Source organism: Mustela nivalis (assembly GCF_964662115.1).
Source record: "Mustela nivalis genome assembly, chromosome: 2".
Taxonomy (NCBI): Eukaryota; Metazoa; Chordata; class Mammalia; order Carnivora; family Mustelidae; genus Mustela; species Mustela nivalis.
The window spans coordinates 58,102,005-58,110,687 of record NC_139021.1 but is presented as its reverse complement, the minus strand read 5'-3'; positions in this window follow the sequence as shown (position 1 = coordinate 58,110,687).

The window sequence follows — 8,683 nt, the reverse complement described above, 5'->3', positions numbered from 1 at the left end:
ATTATTCTTAACACCTTCTTTCTCTAGGCTGAATAGCCACAGTGGCCTTCTTTTCAGTTCTTTGAATGAACTTCCCTCCAATACTCATATCCACACACCTCAGCCTCTAGCCTGGTTAAATCTACCCATCCATTAATTCAAGCTCTAGCCTCAACTCCTCAGATAAGCCCACCTTCTTGCAGGTATAGGTCATGACCCTTTGCTGTGTCTTCTAAAGAATGCTCTTCTTTTTAGAACACAGTTCTGCTGCTGAAATAGAGACCCTGGTGATTTAATAAAGATAGAAGTTTATCTTTTGCTTACAATACAATGTTGGCCTAAGCAGCCCAGGACTTGTCTGGAGTCTCTCTTGATGTTGGGAGCCCCGAATCCTTCTACCTTGTTATGTGGCCATCTCTAAGTTGTTGCCCTCACCAGTATGCCCTAATGCAATTCACCAACATATTCCCCTTATAGTCAGTAGAAGGGAGAGAGAGGAAAGGGAGGGCATAACCACTCTTTCTAATGGCATGACTCAGAAATTGCATTGATTATTTTTATTCATCTCTCACTGGTCAGAACTTGGTCACGTGGCTATATCTTACTGCAAAGGAGGCTGAGAGAAAAGTAGTCTCTATTTTGGCTGCCATATACCTAGCTTTGAACCTGATCTGTCACTATAGATGGAGTGAATGGATATGGGGACATCTAGTGGTCTCTGTAGCAGTAAATCCAACACAGATTGCAATGATACATTAATTGGTATGATTATTTGATTGATATTTATCTACCCCGCTAGACTGAAATCTCTACAAGAGCAGATACCACATCTGTTTTCACTCACCATTATGTCTTCATCATCTATCCCAGTGCCTGGTATATAGTATAAATGCATGAATATTTGTTGAATGCATGAATGAATAGATTGGGTCTCTGACTACCTCATGTTATCCCATCTCATGCCTGACACTCCTCTTAGACCAAATCTCTTATGGTTACCCAGTAATGTATTTATTATGCATTAAAGAAAATCTCTACTAATCTGATAAGCAAAAACAGTCATCTCACTGTTTAAATTTCTTTGATGACTTTTGAGATTACACAAATTTTCATATATTTCCATTTATATTTCTTGTTTTGAGATTTAATATGACCAATTCTATCAACATCCCTTGAGGTACACTAAGAACCTAACACTGTAGATTTCAGTTAAAGTCCAAATTAAGCAGCACACTCAGGGACTTGCTTGATGGAGGAAAAGAATGTAAAATGAAGCTGGAATTAGGGCATTCATTCAATTTTATGTCAATGCTATTTCTCAGACTTGAACTTTCCATAAGGCTTGGGAAGCAAAGAGTTAAAGGTTATATGCTCTCTTTAGAATCTGTGATATTGTGATTTATCATAAGAAATATATATTTGGTCTCTGTCCCTATTTCTGGTGCAGAACTCCTAAAACCCTTGGAACTTCCTAAGTGAAAAGAACAGTAAAGTTTCTTTATTTCCTAACAAGCACCTTTCAACCACAGTTGAGATTATGTAATGAGATGACTTTGGGAAGCAGTTAAGGATGGGGCTGGTTGCCAGGGGAACCAAACTTGTGACTGGGTCAGTCCCACCCTCTGACATCTGAGGAAAACAAAGGGTCTTGAGGTCAAATCAATTGCCGATGGCTAATAATTTAACCAAGAACACCTGTGTAATGAAGCCTCCATAAAAACCCAAAAGGACAGGGTTCCAGGAGCTTCTAGGTTGGTAAACCAAAACACACCTATGTATCAGGTCCCAAACCCCACAGGGGCAGAAGCTCCTGCATTTGGGAGTTCTTGCTATATATTTCTTCATCTGGTTGTTCCTTTGTATCCTTTGTATTAAACCAGCAATCTGGTAAGTAAAGGGTTTTCCTGAGTTCTGTGAGCTATTTTAGCAAATTACTTGAACTTGAAGAGGGGGTTGTAGAACTTCTGATTTATAGCCAGTGGGTCAGAAGCACAGGAGATAACTTGGGTTTTTGACTGGCATTGGAAGGGGGGTGCAGTCTTGGGGGACTGAGATATTAACCTGTGGGAACTGATATTATCTCCATGTAGATAGTCCCAGAATTGAGTCAAATTTGTGGGACACCAGTCAGTGTCCTTGGAAAATTGGATTAATTGCTTGGTGGTGTGGAAAAACACATCTCAGAAGTTTTGTTTAACTGCTATAAGGAAATATCCATGAGTTTTAGTAGCCAGTAAAGTTTAATGTTGTATTGATAAATGAGTGAGTATAGTTGAGACTTGGTGAGAATGATGGCCAGCTTACCCATAATCACACAGCATACTACCACCACCTTGCTTACTGTATACTGAATGATACAACTGTAAAAAGCATAAAATATTTTGTATGGACACACTGAAGCTTTATGAAAAATGGAAATATGTGAGGGTGCTGGCAGTTAGATTTTATTACTATTTTAACGTTTTTCTTTAATACCGTTGCTAAGGAATCTAATTCACAGCACCTGCACCATCACCAAAACATAACCACCACCAATAATTCTGTTAGCACTGCCCTTTTAAAAATACATAGGACCTATAAGATATAATTGGTAATAGAGAAAAGTGGTGGGGGCTGTTCTAAATATAAGCAAGCATGTGGCCAGTGTGCGGAAGACACATTTTCCTGTATAAGATTGAATTTGCATTCTGAAAGCCAAGAGAGGAAGCAATAATTCAAGGCAAAGGAAGTGAAGAGCTTCTATTTCCTTAGTGTTCATGAGCAGGCCTGATGTGGACATTACTGCTAATGAGAACAGCATGCTTTCAGACAAAGAGTACATGCCAGGTTTCCGTGTGCAAAAAACCCAGGATCAGCAGAACACTAGCAAACGGGAACTCAGCCGTTTTTTCTCTGAGAGTTGGGCATGGCTACGAGCAGCTTCTGTATTCTCTTGACGACTATAGATCATCCCATGTGTATAGTGTCCTATGAATTATCTAGGTTCGGAGCTTCTTTCCTAATGCCAGAATTCTCAGCAGTGTTCAATTTCACCCACTTCTTAATTCAAATTAGTGAACTTTCAAGTTCAACATTACTTGTATCGTGTTTAGAGATGCTGAATGTGCATAAAAGAAAAAGGAAAAAGAGGGGTGCCTGGGTGGCTCAGTCTAGGCGTTTGCCTTCAGCTCAGGTCATGATCCAGGGTTCCTGGGATTGAGCCCTGCCTTGGGCTTTCCCAGTTCTGCAGGAGGCCAGTTCCTCCCTCTCCCACTCCCCCTGCTTGTGTCTCGCTGTGTCTCTATCAAATAAATAAAATATTTAAAAATAAAAAGAACAGAAAAAGGAAAAATACTTGATCATATGGTTGAGTAGAGAAGAGGTTATTTTGGAGAAAGGGAGGAGATTTTGGTGGATGGGTAATTTCGGCCACAGGAGCGTACCACGTGAGCACATTCATGTGCGTGTGTATGGGGGTGCAGATAACAGGGCTAGGAAAAAGTAGAAGTGTGACATATCTGCCTCCATTGCAATTTCAGTTAAAGTGGCAGCCCTGGGTAATCTTATGAACCTGGAGGGCTATAACATTTACCTTCTTCCAGTTTAGCCCAGTGTGTCCTCACCAGGCTGAGCCATTTCGGACTCTTCCTTTTCTGTTCTGACAGAGGTCTATTCCTCTGGTATTAGAAGGAGGAAGAGTAAAAAGACAAAAAAAGGGGTAAATGCTAGATGGGAGCTTAGAGCTTATGGGCCATGGCACCTGGGAACCAGACACTCTTTTTGGGACAGAGCTATCGCGGCAAACCCAACTATAGAAGAAGGTGATGGAGTGTGGTAACTGGAGAGTTTGTTGCTAGAAGGGCTTCAGGTGCTACTAGAAATGCTCCCAGAATACATAGGAGTGATGGAAATTTGATTCAGGGGGTGATACTCACTCCCATGACATCAGTTGTATCAGCATGAGGGGTTGCAAATTCAGATCCCTGTGGGGACCAGATAGAGCAGGCTGGGTGTAAGACAATGGGGAAAGTGTGCTATTATAGGATTCCCAGTACTTTTTTTTTTTAGGCTTGACATTTTAGAGTTATTTTTTTGATGTATAATTGAATTATATTATTTTAGGTGTATGATAGAATGATTCATATTTGCATACATTGCAAAATGATCACAGTAGTTCTTGTTAACATCTATCATCATATTTATTTTTTTCTTGTGATGAGAACTTTAAAGACTTACTCTTAAGCAACTTTCAAATATATAACATAGTAGAGTTATTTTTTCCCCAAATAATAAAAGCTGATATTTATTGAACAAATGCTATATTCCAGACATCATACTAGGTACCTTATTTTATTTTATATTTATTTTATTATATTTAAATTCAAGTTAGGTAACATACTGTAGTATTGGAGCAGAATTTAGTCATTCATCACCTACATATAATACCCAGTGCTCATTCTAATAATTGCTCTCCCTAATGCCCATCACCCATTTAGCCCATCCCCCACTAGCCTCCCTTCCAGCAACCCTCAGTTTATTCTCTGTAGTTAAGAGTCCTTTATGGTTTTCTTCCTTCTCTGTTTTTATCTTCTGTTTTTTCCCTTCTCTTTCCCTATGTTCATCTGCTTTGTTTCTTAAATTCCACATATGAGTAAAATCACATGATATTTGTCTTTCTCTGACTTATCTCACTTAGCGTAATACATTCTAGTTCCACCCACATCATTGTAAGTGGCAAGATTTCATTCTTTTTGATGGCTAATAGTCCATTGCATATATATACACACACACCCCACATCTTTATTCATTAATCAGTTGATGGTATAATGTAGTATTACTGACTATAGTCACTGTAACTGTCATGAGCAGAAAAAAAGATGTTTAGGAAGGAATTTTTTGGGGGGAGGGTTTACCTTATGTTACATAGTAGAGCTTACACCGTTACTTTTTTATTTTTTATTTCTTTATTTTTAAAGATTTAATTTATTCTAGAGCACGAGTGTGTGTGTGTGAACACGGGGAGAGGCAGATGGAGAGAGAGAATCACAGGCAGACTGTGTGAGCATAAACATGAACATGAGTGTGAGGTTTGATCTTACAGCCCTAAGATGGTGACCTGAGCCAAGCCAAGAATCAGATGTTTCACCAGCTGAGCCACTCAGGTGAGCTACTTTCATTTCTTTAAAAAAAACTTGGGTAAACTCTACATTTGATGAATAGGCACTTCACAAAAGAGCATAACTTAATGGTAACATGAAACACAAAAAAGTGCTCTATATCATCAGGAAATAGAAATTAAAACCAGAATGAGGCACTACAATACCTCCACCAGAATGGTTAATATGAAAAGACTGATAAAACAAGTGTTGGGGGAAGATGTGGAGCAATTGGAATTCTCCTGAGTTACTGGTGAGAGTGTTAATTAGTAGAACACATTTATAGCTTACCATGTGTCATTATAACAGCAATTCTACTCCTGGGTATATACCCAACAAGAATAAACATTTAATATATACCAAAAGGGGGTGCCTGGGTGGCTCAGTGGGTTAAAGCCTCTGCCTTCGGCTCAGGTCATGATCCCAGGGTCCTGGGATTGAGCCCCGCATTTGGGCTCTCTGCTCAGCAGGGAGCCTGCTTCCTCCTCTCTCTCTGCCTGCTTCTCTGTGATCTCCGTCTGTCAAATAAATAAAATCTTTAAAAAAAAATAATGTATACCAAAAGACATGTGAAAGAATGTTCATTGCAAATTATAATAGTCCCAAACTGGAAATAATCCAAATATTCATCAACAGCTGAATGGAAAAATTAATTAAACATATTAATATTATAAACACATTTTCATACACTGGAGTACCTCACAGCAATAAAAACTGCTTATAACAACATAGGTGAATCTCACAGACATAAACATGAGCGAAAGAAGGCACACAAGTTATATGACCTTCAAGAATAACAAAGAAATCTGATCTGTGATGGTATAAGTCAAAGCATTGGGTTTCTTGTTTGAGAGGGGAAAGGGTTAACTAGGGTGTATGAAGGTGCATTTTGGGGGTATTGAAATTGTTCTGTATTTTGATCTGAGTAGTAATTATAAGGGAGTAAATATACAAAGTCTTTTGAGCCATAAAATTAAGATATATGTCCTTACAATATTTAAGTCATAATAGTAAAGTCATTTCTGAAAGTTCTACATTAGACATCAATACCTTCTTAATTAAATTTGTGTCTGTGCTTTTGATTAGGTACTTCTGAGACTAAGCAGATGTAGCCTAATAAGGCAAAGCCACATGTGTGTTTTATACATAATTATAATAAAATTACCTTTCCAAGTTTATCTCTAGCACTCCCCAACATATACTACATTCCACCCAAATTGGATTATTCATTCTTCCTTGAACACCCTATCCCTTCCACTTTGTCTTTGCTCATGTTCTCTGTATATTAATTTTTCATGAGTTAAATAAAAAAAAAAATAAATCACATTTAAAATGAGCCAAAAGAGCTTTCTTTTGAAATGAATCAAATCTTGCTAGACCTCTTACAAAATGAAGAATCTCAGAATCTTATTATACCATTTATTTTTTTGAAAAAACTCATATTTTCATATATTGAGCTTATATAAAATATAAATCACATGATCCAGAAATATTCACTATTAATAGCTAGTAAGAGTTATTAGCATAATGAAAATAGCTAAAAACAATACTTCTGTGAGGCAGTGTAAGGTAGAGGAATGAACATAGCCTTTGATGTCAGAGGGATAAGATTTTGATTTTTTTTTTTTTTTTTTTTTTTTTTTTGCTACTTGTTAGATGTGAACTCGCCTAGGTCAGTTAGGTTCTTTCTGATAAATAGCAATGCTAAAAATTAATGAGAGTGATGGTTCTATGTCTCCTTTCAACTTTTCTGTCAGTTTACAATTATAGCAAGTTTTAGATCAATTTCAGTCACACATGCAGAAGCCAGTTACTATGTTGTAAGTATTCCCAAGCAGCTCTGTGGAGAGGTCTATATGGTGAGGAACAGAGGCATCCTACAACAGCCTTGTGAATGAGCCATCTTGGAAAATGCTCCTTTAGCTCAAGCCTTCAGGTAACTGAAGCCCAGGCTGTCCTCTTGATACCAACCTCATGAGAAACTGAGCAGAACCAACCAGCTAAACCTCTCCTGGATTCATGACCCATAGAAAAAATAAATATACATAAATATATACAATATAAGTATATAATAAATATATAATATATATTTTATACACACACACACACTAAGTTTTGGGGTCATTTGTTATTCAGTAATTAAAACAGCTTGACTAATACTCTACCCAAAAGACCTCTAGTAATCTCTTTTGACCATAAATGAGACTTCGACACTAGAAACAGATTTCTTAGCTTTTGGGGAGTCATATGATACATGATAGATATAACATTTTAAAAGCCAAATTTTAGAATCTCTTTACAATCAACATGTTGAAATATAGTTCTTAGGAAATTTCTTTTTAAGTAAATGATAGACTTTAATTTGTAATGAAAATTAATTTTATTTAATAAAAGCCTTCCTGAGCAAATTATTTGCAAATGTGAGGTGGATATAGGTTTAGTTAAACAACTATTAGGAAGAATTTTAGGGAAAATGTAGTTTTGTTGAATATAAGAAGAAAAAACAGTCAAGCCTTTATATTGGCTGAGCCTGGGATAATTTTGGCAATCTGAAACATCCATGTGGTCTTCTGACACTTTGTGACAACACATACTTCTGGTTACAGAAACCGTCCCTTGGAGGGAGTGTAGTGTGCTGGTGAAGAGCACCGATGTGGGAGCCAGAGGCCCTGGGTTTAAAGCTCACCGGTACCACTTCTGAGCTATGTAACTTTGGGAAGCTTATTTCACCTTCTTTGCTTTGGTCCCCACCTGTAAAAAAGGTCTGGTGTTCGAGGTACCAAATCTTCAGATTTTTGTTAAAATTAAATCAGTTGATGTATGTAAAGCACCCAGGACGGTGTGTTTCACGAGTATAAAAAACACCATAAATAGTTGGCAGATGACCCCCATCCCCCAAAGATATTCATACCCTAATTGCTGGAACCTATGAATAAGTTATATTACATGGCAAAAAGGGCTTTAAAGGTATAATCAAGGTGTCAGACCATAAAATAGGGGAAATTAACCTGGATTGTCCATGTGGGTCCACACTAATTACATGAGCCCTTAAAAGCAAAGATCTTTTTCTTTTTGGAAGCAGAAGAGATGCAGAATGAGACGTCAGAGTATTTCCAAGCATGAGAAGGACTAGTGCTTCTGCATTGTTGATCCTGAGAAGTAAGGGGCCACGTGACCATGTTAACTGGAAAGCGGCCCCAAGAAGCTAAAAGGCAACACTGGCTGACAGCTAGAAAGGAAACAGCAACCCAAATAAGCTTGGAAGCAGATTTATCCCCAGAATTTACAGATGAGAGCACAGGTTGGTTGATAACTTGATTTTAACCTTGTGAGACCAGAGGAGGGGAACAGTTGAGCTTCTGACTTCCAGAAGTGAGAGGGGATAAATTTGTGCTATGTGAGCAGTGGGCTTTTTATATTAAGGAACTGAAATTTGGGGATTGTTTGTAACCACAGTCCAGCTTGCCATAATTAATATAGCAGTTTTGTAAATATAAATAGTTACAAATTTGGAGAAAAATAGTGCTTGCCCCAAAAATGCCATCTACTTTTTTCTTCCTATGAAAACC